Genomic DNA, 21,277 nt, shown 5'->3' on the forward strand with positions numbered 1-21,277 from the left:
GATTATTTAAATTATCTTTTCACCACTAAAACGCATGAGACTTGTAGTTATCAAAAATGTTTTCATTTTTGATGAGACGCTGAATAAAAGGAGTTTAATCGCCGGCAAACGAAAACCTGCGATTTCCCGTAAATCCTGGACTCGGCCCGTATAGTCAAAAGTATACGAAGAAAGCACCCAGGGAGTAAACTCATTTCACGAACGATTTTTTAAATTATTATTTCACCACTAAAGCCCATGAGACTTGTAGTTTTCAAAAATATTTTCATTTTTGAGGAGACGCTTATTGAAAGTTGTTTAATCGCCGGCAAACGAAAACCCGCGATTTCCCGTAAATCCCGGGCTTGGCCCGTATAGTCGAATGTTTACAAAGAAAGTACCCTGTGAGTAAACTCATTTCCAAAACGATTTTTCAAATTATCTTTTCACCACTAAAACGCATGAGACTTGTAGTTTTCAAATGTGTTTTCACTTTTGATGATACGCTGAATAAAAGAATTTTAATCGCTGGCAAACGAAAACCCGCGATTTCCCGTAAATCCCGGGCTTGTCCTGTATAGTCAAAAGTATACAAAGAAAGTACCCAGGGAGTAAACTCATTTCCCGAACGATTTTTTAAATTATTTTTTCTCCACTAAAACGCATGAGACTTGTAGTTTTCAAAAATATTTTCATTTTTGAGGAGACGCTTATTGAAAGTTGTTTAATCGCCGGCAAACGAAAACCAGCGATTTCCCGTAAATCCCGGGCTTGGCCCGTATAGTCGAATGTTTACAAAGAAAGTACCCTGTGAGTAAACTCATTTCCAAAACGATTTTTCAAATTATCTTTTCACCACTAAAACGCATGAGCCTTGTAGTTTTCAAATGTGTTTTCACTTTTGATGATACGCTGAATAAAAGAATTTTAATCGCTGGCAAACGAAAACCCGCGATTTCCCGTAAATCCCGGGCTTGTCCCGTATAGTCAAAAGTATACAAAGAAAGTACCCAGGGAGTAAACTCATTTCCCTAACGATTTTTTAAATTATTTTTTCACCACTAAAACGCGTGAGACTTGTAGTTTTCAAAAGTGTTTTCATTTTTGATGAGACGCTGAATAAAAGAAGTTTAATCGCCGGCAAACGAAAACCCGCGATTTCCCGTAAATCCCGGGCTTGGCCCGTATAGTTGAATGTATATGAAGAAAGTACCCAGGGACTAAACTGATTTCCCGAACGATTTTTTAAATTATTTTTTCACCACTAAAACGCATGAGACTTTTAGTTTTCAGAAATGTTTTCATTTTTGATGAGACGCATAATGAAAATGGTTTAATCGCCGGCAAACGAAAACCCGCGATTTCCCGTAAATCCCGGGCTTGGCCCGTATAGTCGAATGTATACAAAGAAAGTACCCTGTGAGTAAACTCATTTCCAAAACGATTATTTAAATTATCTTTTCACCACTAAAACGCATGAGACTTGTAGTTATCAAAAATGTTTTCATTTTTGATGAGACGCTGAATAAAAGGAGTTTAATCGCCGGCAAACGAAAACCTGCGATTTCCCGTAAATCCTGGACTCGGCCCGTATAGTCAAAAGTATACGAAGAAAGCACCCAGGGAGTAAACTCATTTCACGAACGATTTTTTAAATTATTATTTCACCACTAAAGCCCATGAGACTTGTAGTTTTCAAAAATATTTTCATTTTTGAGGAGACGCTTATTGAAAGTTGTTTAATCGCCGGCAAACGAAAACCCGCGATTTCCCGTAAATCCCGGGCTTGGCCCGTATAGTCGAATGTTTACAAAGAAAGTACCCTGTGAGTAAACTCATTTCCAAAACGATTTTTCAAATTATCTTTTCACCACTAAAACGCATGAGACTTGTAGTTTTCAAATGTGTTTTCACTTTTGATGATACGCTGAATAAAAGAATTTTAATCGCTGGCAAACGAAAACCCGCGATTTCCCGTAAATCCCGGGCTTGTCCTGTATAGTCAAAAGTATACAAAGAAAGTACCCAGGGAGTAAACTCATTTCCCTAACGATTTTTTAAATTATTTTTTCACCACTAAAACGCGTGAGACTTGTAGTTTTCAAAAGTGTTTTCATTTTTGATGAGACGCTGAATAAAAGAAGTTTAATCGCCGGCAAACGAAAACCCGCGATTTCCCGTAAATCCCGGGCTTGGCCCGTATAGTTGAATGTATATGAAGAAAGTACCCAGGGAGTAAACTGATTTCCCGAACGATTTTTTAAATTATTTTTTCACCACTAAAACGCATGAGACTTGTAGTTTTCAGAAATGTTTTCATTTTTGATGAGACGCATAATGAAAATGGTTTAATCGCCGGCAAACGAAAACCCGCGATTTCCCGTAAATCCCGGGCTTGGCCCGTATAGTCGAATGTATACAAAGAAAGTACCCTGTGAGTAAACTCATTTCCAAAACGATTATTTAAATTATCTTTTCACCACTAAAACGCATGAGACTTGTAGTTATCAAAAATGTTTTCATTTTTGATGAGACGCTGAATAAAAGGAGTTTAATCGCCGGCAAACGAAAACCTGCGATTTCCCGTAAATCCTGGACTTGGCCCGTATAGTCAAAAGTATACGAAGAAAGTACCCAGGGAGTAAACTCATTTCACGAACGATTTTTTAAATTATTATTTCACCACTAAAGCCCATGAGACTTGTAGTTTTCAAAAATGTTTTCATTTTTGATGAGACGCTTAATGAAAGTGGTTTAATCGCCGGCAAACGAAAACCCGCGATTTCCTGTAAATCCCGGGCTGGGCCCGTATAGTCGAATGTATACAAAGAAAGTACCCTGTGAGTAAACTCATTTCCCGAACGATTTTTTAAATTATCTTTTCACCACTAAAACGCATGAGACTTGTAGTTTTCAAAAATGTTTTCATTTTTGATGAGACGTTGAATAAAAGAAGTTTAATCGCCGGCAAACGAAAACCCGCCATTTCCCGTAAACCGCGGACTCGGCCCGTATAGTCAAATGTATACAAAAAAAGTACCTAGGGAGTAAACTCATTTTCCGAACGATTTTTTAAATTATTTTTTCACCACTAAAACGCATGAGACTTGTAGTTTTCAGAAATGTTTTCATTTTTGATGAGATGCTGAATAAAAGAAGTTTAATCGCCGGCAAACGAAAACCCGCCATTTCCCGTAAACCCCGGACTCGGCCCGTATAGTCAAATGTATACAAAGAAAGTACCCAGGGAGTTAAACTCATTTCCCGAACGATTTTTTAAATTATTTTTTCACCACTAAAACGCATGAGACTTGTAGTTTTCAGAAATGTTTTCATTTTTGATGAGACGCTGAATAAAAGAAGTTTAATCGCCGGCAAACGAAAACCCGCGATTTCCCGTAAATCCCGGGCTTGGCCCAGATAGTTGAATGTATATAAAGAAAGTACCCAGGGAGTAAACTGATTTCCCGAACGATTTTTTAAATTATTTTTTCACCACTAAAACGCATGAGACTTGTAGTTTTCAGAAATGTTTTCATTTTTGATGAGACGCTTAATGAAAATGGTTTAATCGCTGGCAAACGAAAACCCACGATTTCCCGTAAATCCCGGGCTTGGCCCGTATAGTCGAATGTATACAAAGAAAGTACCCTGTGAGTAAACTCATATCCAAAACGATTTTTTAAATTATTATTTCACCACTAAAGCCCACTTGTAGTTTTCAAAAATGTTTTCATTTTTGATGAGACGCTGAATAAAAGAAGTTTAATCGCCGGCAAACGAAAACCCGCGATTTCCTGTAAATTCCGGACTCGGCCCGTATAGTCAAAAGTATACAAAGAAGGTACCCAGGGAGTAAACTCATTTCCCGAACGATTTTTTAAATTATTTTTTCACCACTAAAACGCATGAGACTTGTAGTTTTTAAAAATGTTTTCATTTTTGATGAGACGCTGAATAAAAGAAGTTTAATCGCCGGCAAACGAAAACCCGCGATTTCCCGTAAATCCCAGAATCTCGGCCCGTATAGTCAAAAGTATACAAAGAAGGTACCCAGGGAGTAAACTCATTTCCCGAACGATTTTTTAAATTATTTTTTCACCACTAAAACGCATGAGACTTGTAGTTTTCAGAAATGTTTTCATTTTTGATGAGACGCTGAATAAAAGAAGTTTAATCGCCGGCAAACGAAAACCCGCAATTTCCCGTAAATCCCGGGCTTGGCCCGTATAGTTGAATGTATATAAAGAAAGTACCCAGGGAGTAAACTGATTTCCCGAACGATTTTTTAAATTATTTTTTCACCACTAAAACGCATGAGACTTGTAGTTTTCAGAAATGTTTTCATTTTTGATGAGACGCTTAATGAAAATGGTTTAATCGCTGGCAAACGAAAACCCACGATTTCCCGTAAATCCCGGGCTTGGCCCGTATAGTCGAATGTATACAAAGAAAGTACCCTGTGAGTAAACTCATTTCCAAAACGATTTTTTAAATTATTATTTCACCACTAAAGCCCACTTGTAGTTTTTAAAAATGCTTTCTTTTTTGATGAGACGCTGAATAAAAGAAGTTTAATCGCCGGCAAATGAAAACCCGCGATTTCCCGTAAATCCCAGACTCGGCCCGTATAGTCAAAACTATACAAAGAAGGTACCCAGGGAGTAAACTCATTTCCCGAACGATTTTTTAAATTATTTTTTCACCACTAAAACGCAGGAGACTTGTAGTTTTCAGAAATGTTTTCATTTTTGATGAGACGCTGAATAAAAGAAGTTTAATCGCCGGCAAACGAAAACCCGCGATTTCCTGTAAATTCCGGACTCGGCCCGTATAGTCAAAAGTATACAAAGAAGGTACCCAGGGAGTAAACTCATTTCCCGAACGATTTTTTAAATTATTTTTCCACCACTAAAACGCATGAGACTTGTAGTTTTCAGAAATGTTTTCATTTTTGATGAGACGCTTAATGAAAGTGGTTTAATCGCCGGCAAACGAAAACCCGCGACTTCCCGTAAATCCCGGACTCGGCCCGTATAGTCAAAAGTATACAAAGAAGGTACCCAGGGAGTAAACTCATTTCCCAAACGATTTTTTAAATCATTTTTTCACCACTAAAACGCATGAGACTTGTAGTTTTTAGAAATGTTTTCATTTTTGATGAGACGCTTAATGAAAGTGGTTTAATCGCCGGCAAATGAAAACCCGCAATTTCCCGTAAATCCCTGACTCGGCCCGTATAGTCCAAAGTATACAAAGAAAGTACCCAGGGAGTAAACTCATTTCCCGAACGATTTTTTAAATTATTTTTTCTCCACTAAAACGCATGAGACTTGTAGTTTTCAAAAATATTTTCATTTTTGAGGAGACGCTTATTGAAAGTTGTTTAATCGCCGGCAAACGAAAACCCGCGATTTCCCGTAAATCCCGGGCTTGGCCCGTATAGTCGAATGTTTACAAAGAAAGTACCCTGTGAGTAAACTCATTTCCAAAACGATTTTTCAAATTATCTTTTCACCACTAAAACGCATGAGCCTTGTAGTTTTCAAATGTGTTTTCACTTTTGATGATACGCTGAATAAAAGAATTTTAATCGCTGGCAAACGAAAACCCGCGATTTCCCGTAAATCCCGGGCTTGTCCCGTATAGTCAAAAGTATACAAAGAAAGTACCCAGGGAGTAAACTCATTTCCCTAACGATTTTTTAAATTATTTTTTCACCACTAAAACGCGTGAGACTTGTAGTTTTCAAAAGTGTTTTCATTTTTGATGAGACGCTGAATAAAAGAAGTTTAATCGCCGGCAAACGAAAACCCGCGATTTCCCGTAAATCCCGGGCTTGGCCCGTATAGTTGAATGTATATGAAGAAAGTACCCAGGGACTAAACTGATTTCCCGAACGATTTTTTAAATTATTTTTTCACCACTAAAACGCATGAGACTTTTAGTTTTCAGAAATGTTTTCATTTTTGAGGAGACGCATAATGAAAATGGTTTAATCGCCGGCAAACGAAAACCCGCGATTTCCCGTAAATCCCGGGCTTGGCCCGTATAGTCGAATGTATACAAAGAAAGTACCCTGTGAGTAAACTCATTTCCAAAACGATTATTTAAATTATCTTTTCACCACTAAAACGCATGAGACTTGTAGTTATCAAAAATGTTTTCATTTTTGATGAGACGCTGAATAAAAGGAGTTTAATCGCCGGCAAACGAAAACCTGCGATTTCCCGTAAATCCTGGACTCGGCCCGTATAGTCAAAAGTATACGAAGAAAGCACCCAGGGAGTAAACTCATTTCACGAACGATTTTTTAAATTATTATTTCACCACTAAAGCCCATGAGACTTGTAGTTTTCAAAAATATTTTCATTTTTGAGGAGACGCTTATTGAAAGTTGTTTAATCGCCGGCAAACGAAAACCCGCGATTTCCCGTAAATCCCGGGCTTGGCCCGTATAGTCGAATGTTTACAAAGAAAGTACCCTGTGAGTAAACTCATTTCCAAAACGATTTTTCAAATTATCTTTTCACCACTAAAACGCATGAGACTTGTAGTTTTCAAATGTGTTTTCACTTTTGATGATACGCTGAATAAAAGAATTTTAATCGCTGGCAAACGAAAACCCGCGATTTCCCGTAAATCCCGGGCTTGTCCTGTATAGTCAAAAGTATACAAAGAAAGTACCCAGGGAGTAAACTCATTTCCCTAACGATTTTTTAAATTATTTTTTCACCACTAAAACGCGTGAGACTTGTAGTTTTCAAAAGTGTTTTCATTTTTGATGAGACGCTGAATAAAAGAAGTTTAATCGCCGGCAAACGAAAACCCGCGATTTCCCGTAAATCCCGGGCTTGGCCCGTATAGTTGAATGTATATGAAGAAAGTACCCAGGGAGTAAACTGATTTCCCGAACGATTTTTTAAATTATTTTTTCACCACTAAAACGCATGAGACTTGTAGTTTTCAGAAATGTTTTCATTTTTGATGAGACGCATAATGAAAATGGTTTAATCGCCGGCAAACGAAAACCCGCGATTTCCCGTAAATCCCGGGCTTGGCCCGTATAGTCGAATGTATACAAAGAAAGTACCCTGTGAGTAAACTCATTTCCAAAACGATTATTTAAATTATCTTTTCACCACTAAAACGCATGAGACTTGTAGTTATCAAAAATGTTTTCATTTTTGATGAGACGCTGAATAAAAGGAGTTTAATCGCCGGCAAACGAAAACCTGCGATTTCCCGTAAATCCTGGACTTGGCCCGTATAGTCAAAAGTATACGAAGAAAGTACCCAGGGAGTAAACTCATTTCACGAACGATTTTTTAAATTATTATTTCACCACTAAAGCCCATGAGACTTGTAGTTTTCAAAAATGTTTTCATTTTTGATGAGACGCTTAATGAAAGTGGTTTAATCGCCGGCAAACGAAAACCCGCGATTTCCTGTAAATCCCGGGCTGGGCCCGTATAGTCGAATGTATACAAAGAAAGTACCCTGTGAGTAAACTCATTTCCCGAACGATTTTTTAAATTATCTTTTCACCACTAAAACGCATGAGACTTGTAGTTTTCAAAAATGTTTTCATTTTTGATGAGACGTTGAATAAAAGAAGTTTAATCGCCGGCAAACGAAAACCCGCCATTTCCCGTAAACCGCGGACTCGGCCCGTATAGTCAAATGTATACAAAAAAAGTACCTAGGGAGTAAACTCATTTTCCGAACGATTTTTTAAATTATTTTTTCACCACTAAAACGCATGAGACTTGTAGTTTTCAGAAATGTTTTCATTTTTGATGAGATGCTGAATAAAAGAAGTTTAATCGCCGGCAAACGAAAACCCGCCATTTCCCGTAAACCCCGGACTCGGCCCGTATAGTCAAATGTATACAAAGAAAGTACCCAGGGAGTTAAACTCATTTCCCGAACGATTTTTTAAATTATTTTTTCACCACTAAAACGCATGAGACTTGTAGTTTTCAGAAATGTTTTCATTTTTGATGAGACGCTGAATAAAAGAAGTTTAATCGCCGGCAAACGAAAACCCGCGATTTCCCGTAAATCCCGGGCTTGGCCCAGATAGTTGAATGTATATAAAGAAAGTACCCAGGGAGTAAACTGATTTCCCGAACGATTTTTTAAATTATTTTTTCACCACTAAAACGCATGAGACTTGTAGTTTTCAGAAATGTTTTCATTTTTGATGAGACGCTTAATGAAAATGGTTTAATCGCTGGCAAACGAAAACCCACGATTTCCCGTAAATCCCGGGCTTGGCCCGTATAGTCGAATGTATACAAAGAAAGTACCCTGTGAGTAAACTCATATCCAAAACGATTTTTTAAATTATTATTTCACCACTAAAGCCCACTTGTAGTTTTCAAAAATGTTTTCATTTTTGATGAGACGCTGAATAAAAGAAGTTTAATCGCCGGCAAACGAAAACCCGCGATTTCCTGTAAATTCCGGACTCGGCCCGTATAGTCAAAAGTATACAAAAAAGGTACCCAGGGAGTAAACTCATTTCCCGAACGATTTTTTAAATTATTTTTCCACCACTAAAACGCATGAGACTTGTAGTTTTCAGAAATGTTTTCATTTTTGATGAGACGCTGAATAAAAGGAGTTTAATCGCCGGCAAACGAAAACCTGCGATTTCCCGTAAATCCTGGACTCGGCGCGTATAGTCAAAAGTATACGAAGAAAGTACCCAGGGAGTAAACTCATTTCAGAAACGATTTTTTAAATTATTATTTCACCACTAAAGCCCATGAGACTTGTAGTTTTCAAAAATGTTTTCATTTTTGATGAGACGCTTAATGAAAGTGGTTTAATCGCCGGCAAACGAAAACCCGCGATTTCCTGTAAATCCCGGGCTGGGCCCGTATAGTCGAATGTATACAAAGAAAGTACCCTGTGAGTAAACTCATTTCCCGAACGATTTTTTAAATTATCTTTTCACCACTAAAACGCATGAGACTTGTAGTTTTCAAAAATGTTTTCATTTTTGATGAGACGTTGAATAAAAGAAGTTTAATCGCCGGCAAACGAAAACCCGCCATTTCCCGTAAACCGCGGACTCGGCCCGTATAGTCAAATGTATACAAAAAAAGTACCTAGGGAGTAAACTCATTTCCCGAACGATTTTTTAAATTATTTTTTCACCACTAAAACGCATGAGACTTGTAGTTTTTAGAAATGTTTTCATTTTTGATGAGACGCTGAATAAAAGAAGTTTAATCGCCGGCAAACGAAAACCCGCCATTTCCCGTAAACCCCGGACTCGGCCCGTATAGTCAAATGTATACAAAGAAAGTACCCAGGGAGTAAACTCATTTCCCGAACGATTTTTTAAATTATTTTTTCACCACTAAAACGCATGAGACTCGTAGTTTTTAGAAATGTTTTCATTTTTGATGAGACGCTGAATAAAAGAAGTTTAATCGCCGGCAAACGAAAACCCGCGATTTCCCGTAAATCCCGGGCTTGGCCCGGATAGTTGAATGTATATAAAGAAAGTACCCAGGGAGTAAACTGATTTCCCGAACGATTTTTTAAATTATTTTTTCACCACTAAAACGCATGAGACTTGTAGTTTTCAGAAATGTTTTCATTTTTGATGAGACGCTTAATGAAAATGGTTTAATCGCTGGCAAACGAAAACCCACGATTTCCCGTAAATCCCGGGCTTGGCCCGTATAGTCGAATGTATACAAAGAAAGTACCCTGTGAGTAAACTCATTTCCAAAACGATTTTTTAAATTATTATTTCACCACTAAAGCCCACTTGAAGTTTTTAAAAATGCTTTCTTTTTTGATGAGACGCTGAATAAAAGTAGTTTAATCGCCGGCAAATGAAAACCCGCGATTTCCCGTAAATCCCGGACTCGGCCCGTATAGTCAAAACTATACAAAGAAGGTACCCAGGGAGTAAACTCATTTCCCGAACGATTTTTTAAATTATTTTTCCACCACTAAAACGCATAAGACTTGTAGTTTTCAGAAATGTTTTCATTTTTGATGAGACGCTGAATAAAAGGAGTTTAATCGCCGGCAAACGAAAACCTGCGATTTCCCGTAAATCCTGGACTCGGCGCGTATAGTCAAAAGTATACGAAGAAAGTACCCAGGGAGTAAACTCATTTCACGAACGATTTTTTAAATTATTATTTCACCACTAAAGCCCATGAGACTTGTAGTTTTCAAAAATGTTTTCATTTTTGATGAGACGCTTAATGAAAGTGGTTTAATCGCCGGCAAACGAAAACCCGCGATTTCCTGTAAATCCCGGGCTGGGCCCGTATAGTCGAATGTATACAAAGAAAGTACCCTGTGAGTAAACTCATTTCCCGAACGATTTTTTAAATTATCTTTTCACCACTAAAACGCATGAGACTTGTAGTTTTCAAAAATGTTTTCATTTTTGATGAGACGTTGAATAAAAGAAGTTTAATCGCCGGCAAACGAAAACCCGCCATTTCCCGTAAACCGCGGACTAAGCCCGTATAGTCAAATGTATACAAAAAAAGTACCTAGGGAGTAAACTCATTTCCCGAACGATTTTTTAAATTATTTTTTCACCACTAAAACGCAGGAGACTTGTAGTTTTCAGAAATGTTTTCATTTTTGATGAGACGCTGAATAAAAGAAGTTTAATCGCCGGCAAACGAAAACCCGCGATTTCCTGTAAATTCCGGACTCGGCCCGTATAGTCAAAAGTATACAAAGAAGGTACCCAGGGAGTAAACTCATTTCCCGAACGATTTTTTAAATTATTTTTCCACCACTAAAACGCATGAGACTTGTAGTTTTCAGAAATGTTTTCATTTTTGATGAGACGCTTAATGAAACTGGTTTAATCGCCGGCAAACGAAAACCCGCGACTTCCCGTAAATCCCGGACTCGGCCCATATAGTCAAAAGTATACAAAGAAGGTACCCAGGGAGTAAACTCATTTCCCAAACGATTTTTTAAATCATTTTTTCACCACTAAAACGCATGAGACTTGTAGTTTTTAGAAATGTTTTCATTTTTGATGAGACGCTTAATGAAAGTGGTTTAATCGCCGGCAAATGAAAACCCGCAATTTCCCGTAAATCCCTGACTCGGCCCGTATAGTCCAAAGTATACAAAGAAAGTACCCAGGGAGTAAACTCATTTCCCGAACGATTTTTTAAATTATTTTTTCACCACTAAAACGCATGAGACTTGTAGTTTTCAAAAATATTTTCATTTTTGAGGAGACGCTTATTGAAAGTTGTTTAATCGCCGGCAAACGAAAACCCGCGATTTCCCGTAAATCCCGGGCTTGGCCCGTATAGTCGAATGTTTACAAAGAAAGTACCCTGTGAGTAAACTCATTTCCAAAACGATTTTTCAAATTATCTTTTCACCACTAAAACGCATGAGACTTGTAGTTTTCAAATGTGTTTTCACTTTTGATGATACGCTGAATAAAAGAATTTTAATCGCTGGCAAACGAAAACCCGCGATTTCCCGTAAATCCCGGGCTTGTCCCGTATAGTCAAAAGTATACAAAGAAAGTACCCAGGGAGTAAACTCATTTCCCTAACGATTTTTTAAATTATTTTTTCACCACTAAAACGCTTGAGACTTGTAGTTTTCAAAAGTGTTTTCATTTTTGATGAGACGCTGAATAAAAGAAGTTTAATCGCCGGCAAACGAAAACCCGCGATTTCCCGTAAATCCCGGGCTTGGCCCGTATAGTTGAATGTATATGAAGAAAGTACCCAGGGAGTAAACTGATTTCCCGAACGATTTTTTAAATTATTTTTTCACCACTAAAACGCATGAGACTTGTAGTTTTCAGAAATGTTTTCATTTTTGATGAGACGCATAATGAAAATGGTTTAATCGCCGGCAAGCGAAAACCCGCGATTTCCCGTAAATCCTGGGCTTGGCCCGTATAGTCGAATGTATACAAAGAAAGTACCCTGTGAGTAAACTCATTTCCAAAACGATTATTTAAATTATCTTTTCACCACTAAAACGCATGAGACTTGTAGTTATCAAAAATGTTTTCATTTTTGATGAGACGCTGAATAAAAGGAGTTTAATCGCCGGCAAACGAAAACCTGCGATTTCCCGTAAATCCTGGACTCGGCCCGTATAGTCAAAAGTATACGAAGAAAGTACCCAGGGAGTAAACTCATTTCACGAACGATTTTTTAAATTATTATTTCACCACTAAAGCCCATGAGACTTGTAGTTTTCAAAAATGTTTTCATTTTTGATGAGACGCTTAATGAAAGTGGTTTAATCGCCGGCAAACGAAAACCCGCGATTTCCTGTAAATCCCGGGCTGGGCCCGTATAGTCGAATGTATACAAAGAAAGTACCCTGTGAGTAAACTCATTTCCCGAACGATTTTTTAAATTATCTTTTCACCACTAAAACGCATGAGACTTGTAGTTTTCAAAAATGTTTTCATTTTTGATGAGACGTTGAATAAAAGAAGTTTAATCGCCGGCAAACGAAAACCCGCCATTTCCCGTAAACCGCGGACTCGGCCCGTATAGTCAAATGTATACAAAAAAAGTACCTAGGGAGTAAACTCATTTCCCGAACGATTTTTTAAATTATTTTTTCACCACTAAAACGCATGAGACTTGTAGTTTTCAGAAATGTTTTCATTTTTGATGAGACGCTGAATAAAAGAAGTTTATTCGCCGGCAAACGAAAACCCGCCATTTCCCGTAAACCCCGGACTCGGCCCGTATAGTCAAATGTATACAAAGAAAGTACCCAGGTAGTTAAACTCATTTCCCGAACGATTTTTTAAATTATTTTTTCACCACTAAAACGCATGAGACTTGTAGTTTTCAGAAATGTTTTCATTTTTGATGAGACGCTGAATAAAAGAAGTTTAATCGCCGGCAAACGAAAACCCGCGATTTCCCGTAAATCCCGGGCTTGGCGCGGATAGTTGAATGTATATAAAGAAAGTACCCAGGGAGTAAACTGATTTCCCGAACGATTTTTTAAATTATTTTTTCACCACTAAAACGCATGAGACTTGTAGTTTTCAGAAATGTTTTCATTTTTGATGAGACGCTTAATGAAAATGGTTTAATCGCTGGCAAACGAAAACCCACGATTTCCCGTAAATCCCGTGCTTGGCCCGTATAGTCGAATGTATACAAAGAAAGTACCCTGTGAGTAAACTCATTTCCAAAACGATTTTTTAAATTATTATTTCACCACTAAAGCCCACTTGTAGTTTTCAAAAATGTTTTCATTTTTGATGAGACGTTGAATAAAAGAAGTTTAATCGCCGGCAAACGAAAACCCGCGATTTCCCGTAAATCCCGGGCTTGGCCCGGATAGTTGAATGTATATAAAGAAAGTACCCAGGGAGTAAACTCATTTCCCGAACGATTTTTTAAATTATTTTTTCACCACTAAAACGCAGGAGACTTGTAGTTTTCAGAAATGTTTTCATTTTTGATGAGGCGCTGAATAAAAGAAGTTTAATCGCCGGCAAACGAAAACCCGCGATTTCCTGTAAATTCCGGACTCGGTCCGTATAGTCAAAAGTATACAAAAAAGGTACCCAGGGAGTAAACTCATTTCCCGAACGATTTTTTAAATTATTTTTCCACCACTAAAACGCATGAGACTTGTAGTTTTCAGAAAAGTTTTCATTTTTGATGAGACGCTGAATAAAAGGAGTTTAATCGCCGGCAAACGAAAACCTGCGATTTCCCGTAAATCCTGGACTCGGCCCGTATAGTCAAAAGTATACGAAGAAAGTACCCAGGGAGTAAACTCATTTCACGAACGATTTTTTAAATTATTATTTCACCACTAAAGCCCATGAGACTTGTAGTTTTCAAAAATGTTTTCATTTTTGATGAGACGCTTAATGAAAGTGGTTTAATCGCCGGCAAACGAAAACCCGCGATTTCCTGTAAATCCCGGGCTGGGCCCGTATAGTCGAATGTATACAAAGAAAGTACCCTGAGAGTAAACTCATTTCCCGAACGATTTTTTAAATTATCTTTTCACCACTAAAACGCATGAGACTTGTAGTTTTCAAAAATGTTTTCATTTTTGATGAGACGTTGAATAAAAGAAGTTTAATCGCCGGCAAACGAAAACCCGCCATTTCCCGTAAACCGCGGACTCGGCCCGTATAGTCAAATGTATACAAAAAAAGTACCTAGGGAGTAAACTCATTTCCCGAACGATTTTTTAAATTATTTTTTCACCACTAAAACGCATGAGACTTGTAGTTTTCAGAAATGTTTTCATTTTTGATGAGACGCTGAATAAAAGAAGTTTAATCGCCGGCAAACGAAAACCCGCCATTTCCCGTAAACCCCGGACTCGGCCCGTATAGTCAAATGTATACAAAGAAAGTACCCAGGGAGTAAACTCATTTCCCGAACGATTTTTTAAATTATTTTTTCACCACTAAAACGCATGAGACTTGTAGTTTTCAGAAATGTTTTCATTTTTGATGAGACGCTGAATAAAAGAAGTTTAATCGCCGGCAAACGAAAACCCGCGATTTCCCGTAAATCCCGGGCTTGGCCCGGATAGTTGAATGTATATAAAGAAAGTACCCAGGGAGTAAACTGATTTCCCGAACGATTTTTTAAATTATTTTTTCACCACTAAAACGCATGAGACTTGTAGTTTTCAGAAATGTTTTCATTTTTGATGAGACGCTTAATGAAAATGGTTTAATCGCTGGCAAACGAAAACCCACGATTTCCCGTAAATCCCGGGCTTGGCCCGTATAGTCGAATGTATACAAAGAAAGTACCCTGTGAGTAAACTCATTTCCAAAACGATTTTTTAAATTATTATTTCACCACTAAAGCCCACTTGTAGTTTATAAAAATGCTTTCTTTTTTGATGAGACGCTGAATAAAAGAAGTTTAATCGCCGGCAAATGAAAACCCGCGATTTCCCGTAAATCCCGGACTCGGCCCGTATAGTCAAAACTATACAAAGAAGGTACCCAGGGAGTAAACTCATTTCCCGAACGATTTTTTAAATTATTTTTTCACCACTAAAACGCATGAGACTTGTAGTTTTCAGAAATGTTTTCATTTTTGATGAGACGCTGAATAAAAGAAGTTTAATCGCCGGCAAACGAAAACCCGCGATTTCCTGTAAATTCCGGACTCGGCCCGTATAGTCAAAAGTATACAAAAAAGGTACCCAGGGAGTAAACTCATTTCCCGAACGATTTTTTAAATTATTTTTCCACCACTAAAACGCATGAGACTTGTAGTTTTTAGAAATGTTTTCATTTTTGATGAGACGCTTAATGAAAGTGGTTTAATCGCCGGCAAACGAAAACCCGCGACTTCCCGTAAATCCCGGACTCGGCCCGTATAGTCAAAAGTATACAAAGAAGACACCCAGGGAGTAAACTCATTTCCCAAACGATTTTTTAAATCATTTTTTCACCACTAAAACGCATGAGACTTGTAGTTTTTAGAAATATTTTCATTTTTGATGAGACGCTTAATGAAAGTGGTTTAATCGCCGGCAAATGAAAACCCGCCATTTCCCGTAAATCCCTGACTCGGCCCGTATAGTCAAAAGTATACAAAGAAAGTACCCAGGGAGTAAACTCATTTCCCGAACGATTTTTTAAATTATTTTTTCACCACTAAAACGCATGAGACTTGTAGTTTTCAAAAATATTTTCATTTTTGAGGAGACGCTTAATGAAAGTTGTTTAATCGCCGGCAAACGAAAACCCGCGATTTCCCGTAAATCCCGGGCTTGGCCCGTATAGTCGAATGTTTACAAAGAAAGTACCCTGTGAGTAAACTCATTTCCAAAACGATTTTTTAAATTATCTTTTCACCACTAAAACGCATGAGACTTGTAGTTTTCAAAAGTGTTTTCACTTTTGATGAGACGCTGAATAAAAGAAGTTTAATCGCCGGCAAACCAAAACCCGCGATTTCCCGTAAATCCCGGGCTTGGCCCGTATAGTCAAAAGTATACAAAGAAAGTACCCAGGGAGTAACCTCATTTCCCGAACGATTTTTTAAATTATTTTTTCACCACTAAAACGCGTGAGACTTGTAGTTTTCAAAAGTGTTTTCATTTTTGATGAGACGCTGAATAAAAGAAGTTTATTCGCCGGCAAACGAAAACCCGCGATTTCCCGTAAATCCCGGGCTTGGCCCGTATAGTTGAATGTATATGAAGAAAGTACCCAGGGAGTAAACTGATTTCCCGAACGATTTTTTAAATTATTTTTTCACCACTAAAACGCATGAGACTTGTAGTTTTCAGAAATGTTTTCATTTTTGATGAGACGCTTAATGAAAGTGGGTTAATCGCCGGCAAACTAAAACCCGCGATTTCCCGTAAATCCCGGGCTTGGCCTGTATAGTCGAATGTATACAAAGAAAGTACCCTGTGAGTAAACTCCTTTCCAAAACGATTATTTAAATTATATTTTCACCACTAAAACGCATGAGACTTGTAGTTATCAAAAATGTTTTCATTTTTGATGAGACGCTGAATAAAAGGAGTTTAATCGCCGGCAAACGAAAACCTGCGATTTCCCGTAAATCCTGGACTCGGCCCGTATAGTCAAAAGTATACGAGGAAAGTACCCAGGGAGTAAACTCATTTCACGAACGATTTTTTAAATTATTATTTCACCACTAAAGCCCATGAGACTTGTAGTTTTCAAAAATGTTTTCATTTTTGATGAGACGCTTAATGAAAGTGGTTTAATCGCCGGCAAACGAAAACCCGCGATTTCCTGTATATCCCGGGCTGGGCCCGTATAGTCGAATGTATACAAAGAAAGTACCCTGTGAGTAAACTCATTTCCCGACCGATTTTTTAAATTATCTTTTCACCACTAAAACGCATGAGACTTGTAGTTTTCAAAAATGTTTTCATATTTGATGAGACGTTAAATAAAAGAAGTTTAATCGCCGGCAAACGAAAACCCGCCATTTCCCGTAAACCCCGGACTCGGCCCGTATAGTCAAATGTATACAAAGAAAGTACCTAGGGAGTAAACTCATTTCCCGAACGATTTTTTGAATTATTTTTTCACCACTAAAACGCATGAGACTTGTAGTTTTCAGAAATGTTTTCATTTTTGATGAGACGCTGAACAAAAGAAATTTAATCGCCGGCAAATGAAAACCCGCCATTTCCCGTAAATCCCAGACTCGGCCCGTATAGTCAAAAGTATACAAAAAAAGTACCCAGGGAGTAAACTCATTTCCCGAACGATTTTTTAAATTATTTTTTCACCACTAAACGCATGAGACTTTTAGTTTTCAAAAATGTTTTCATTTTTGAGGAGACGGTTAATGAAAGTTGTTTAATCGCCGGCAAACGAAAACCCGCGATTTCCCGTAAGTCCCGGACTCGGCCCGTATAGTCAAAAGTATACAAAGAAGGTACCCAGGGAGTAAACTCATTTCCCGAACGATTTTTTAAATTATTTTTTCACCACTAAAACGCATGAGACTTGTAGTTTTCAGAAATGTTTTCATTTTTGATGAGACGCTGAATAAAAGAAGTTTAATCGCCGGCAAACGAAAACCCGCGATTTCCCGTAAATCCCGGACTCGGCCCGTATAGTCAAAAGTATACAAAGAAGTTACCCAGGGAGTAAACTCATTTCCCGAACGATTTTTTAAATTATTTTTTCACCATTAAAACGCATGAGACTTGTAGTTTTTAGAAATGTTTACATTTTTGATGAGACGCTTAATGAATGTGGTTTAATCGCCGGCAAACAAAACCCGCGATTTCCCGTAAATCCCAGGCTTGACCCGTATAGTCAAATGGATACAAAGAAAGTACCCTGTGGGTAAACTCATTTCCAAAACGATTTTTTAAATTATATTTTCACCACTAAAACGCATGAGACTTGTAGTTTTCAAAAATGTTTTCATATTTGATGAGACGTTAAATAAAAGAAGTTTAATCGCCGGCAAACGAAAACCCGCCATTTCCCGTAAACCCCGGACTCGGCCCGTATAGTCAAATGTATACAAAGAAAGTACCTAGGGAGTAAACTCATTTCCCGAACGATTTTTTGAATTATTTTTTCACCAATAAAACGCATGAGACTTGTAGTTTTCAGAAATGTTTTCATTTTCGATGAGACGCTGAATAAAAGAAATTTAATCGCCGGTAAATGAAAACCCGCCATTTCCCGTAAATCTCAGACTCGGCCCGTATAGTCAAAAGTATACAAAGAAAGTACCCAGGGAGTAAACTCATTTCCCGAACGATTTTTTAAATTATTTTTTCACCACTAAACGCATGAGACTTTTAGTTTTCAAAAATGTTTTCATTTTTGATGAGACGCTGAATAAAAGAAGTTTAATCGCCGGCAAACGAAAACCCGCGATTTCCCGTAAAGCCCGGACTCGGCCCGTATAGTCAAAAGTATACAAAGAAGGTACCCTGTGAGTAAACTCATTTCCAAAACGATTTTTTAAATTATTTTTTCACCACTAAACGCATGAGACTTGTAGTTTTCAAAAATGTTTTCATTTTTGAGAAGACGCTTAATGAAATTTGTTTAATCGCCGGCAAACGAAAACCCGCGATTTCCCGTAAATCCCAGACTCGGCCCGTATAGTCAAAAGTATACAAAGAAGGTACCCAGGGAGTAAACTCATTTCCCGAACGATTTTTTAAATTATTTTTTCACCACTAAAACGCATGAGACTTGTAGTTTTCAGAAATGTTTTCATTTTTGATGAGACGCTGAATAAAAGAAGTTTAATCGCCGGTAAACGAAAAAACGCGATTTCCCGTAAAGCCCGGACTCGGCCCGTATAGTCAAAAGTATACAAAGAAGGTACCCAAGGAGTAAACTCATTTCCCGAACGATTTTTTAAATTATTTTTTCACCACTAAAACGCATGAGACTTGTAGTTTTTAGAAATGTTTACATTTTTGATGAGACGCTGAATAAAAGAAGTTTAATCGCCGGCAAACGAAAACCCGCGATTTCCCGTAAATCCCGGACTCGGCCCGTATAGTCAAAAGTATACAAAGAAGTTACCCAGGGAGTAAACTCATTTCCCGAACGATTTTTTAAATTATTTTTTCACCACTAAAACGCATGAGACTTGTAGTTTTCAGAAATGTTTTCATTTTTGATGAGACGCTGAATAAAAGAAGTTTAATCGCCGGGAAACGAAAACCCGCGATTTCCCGTAAATCCCGGACTCGGCCCGTATAGTCAAAAGTATACAAAGAAGTTACCCAGGGAGTAAACTCATTTCCCGAGCGATTTTTTAAATTATTTTTTCACCATTAAAACGCATGAGACTTGTAGTTTTTAGAAATGTTTACATTTTTGATGAGACGCTTAATGAATGTGGTTTAATCGCCGGCAAACAAAACCCGCGATTTCCCGTAAATCCCAGGCTTGACCCGTATAGTCAAATGGATACAAAGAAAGTACCCTGTGAGTAAACTCATTTCCAAAACGATTTTTTAAATTATATTTTCACCACTAAAACGCATGAGACTTGCAGTTTTAAAAAATGTTTTCATTTTTGATGAGACGCTGAATAAAAGAAGTTTAATCGCCGGCAAACGAAAACCCGCGATTTCCCGTAAATCCCGGGCTTGGCCCGTATAGTCAAAAGTATACAAAGAAGGTACCCAGGGAGTAAACTCATTTCCCGAACGATTTTTTAAATTATTTTTTCACCACTAAAACGCATGAGACTCGTAGTTTTCAGAAATGTTTTCATTTTTGATGAGACGCTGAATAAATGAAGTTTAATCGCCGGCAAACGAAAACCCGCGATTTCCCGTAAAGCCCGGACTCGGCCCGTATAGTCAAAAGTATACAAAGAAGGTACCCTGTGAGTAAACTCATTTCCAAAACGATTTTTTAAATTATTTTTTCACCACTAAACGCATGAGACTTGTAGTTTTCAAAAATGTTTTCATTTTTGAGAAGACGCTTAATGAAAGTTGTTTAATCGCCGGCAAACGAAAACCCGCGATTTCATGTAAATCCCAGACTCGGCCCGTATAGTCAAAAGTATACAAAGAAGGTACCCAGGGAGTAAACTCATTTCCCGAACGATTTTTTAAATTATTTTTTCACCACTAAAACGCATGAGACTTGTAGTTTTCAGAAATGTTTTCATTTTTGATGAGACGCTGAATAAAAGAAGTTTAATCGCCGGAAAACGAAAACCTGCGATTTCCCGTAAATCCTGGACTCGGCCCGTATAGTCAAAAGTATACGAAGAAAGTACCCAGGGAGTAAACTCATTTCACGAACGATTTTTTAAATTATTATTTCACCACTAAAGCCCATGAGACTTGTAGTTTTCAAAAAAGTTTTCATTTTTGATGAGACGCTTAATGAAAGTGGTTTAATCGCCGGCAAACGAAAACCCGCGATTTCCTGTAAATCCCGGGCTGGGCCCGTATAGTCGAATGTATACAAAGAAAGTACCCTGTGATTAAACTCATTTCCCGAACGATTTTTTAAATTATCTTTTCACCACTAAAACGCATGAGACTTGTAGTTTTCAAAAATGTTTTCATTTTTGATGAGACGCTGAATAAAAGAAATTTAATCGCCGGCAAATGAAAACCCGCCATTTCCCGTAAATCCCAGACACGGCCCGTATAGTCAAAAGTATACAAAGAAAGTACCCAGGGAGTAAACTCATTTCCCGAACGATTTTTTAAATTATTTTTTCACCACTAAACGCATGAGACTTTTAGTTTTCAAAAATGTTTTCATTTTTGAGGAGGCGCTTAATGAAAGTTGTTTAATCGCCGGCAAACGAAAACCCGCGATTTCCCGTAAGTCCCGGACTCGGCCCGTATAGTCAAAAGTATACAAAGAAGGTACCCAGGGAGTAAACTCATTTCCCGAACGATTTTTTAAATTATTTTTTCACCACTAAAACGCATGAGACTTGTAGTTTTCAGAAATGTTTTCATTTTTGATGAGACGCTGAATAAAAGAAGTTTAATCGCCGGCAAACAAAACCCGCGATTTCCCGTAAAGCCCGGACTCGGCCCGTATAGTCAAAAGTATACAAAGAAGGTACCCTGTGAGTAAACTCATTTCCAAAACGATTTTTTAAATTATTTTTTCACCACTAAACGCATGAGACTTGTAGTTTTCAAAAATGTTTTCATTTTTGAGAAGACGCTTAATGAAAGTTGTTTAATCGCCGGCAAACGAAAACCCGCGATTTCCCGTAAATCCCAGACTCGGCCCGTATAGTCAAAAGTATACAAAGAAGGTACCCAGGGAGTAAACTCATTTCCC

This window comes from Hydractinia symbiolongicarpus, chromosome 7, assembly GCF_029227915.1.
Source record: "Hydractinia symbiolongicarpus strain clone_291-10 chromosome 7, HSymV2.1, whole genome shotgun sequence".
NCBI lineage: Eukaryota > Metazoa > Cnidaria > Hydrozoa > Anthoathecata > Hydractiniidae > Hydractinia > Hydractinia symbiolongicarpus.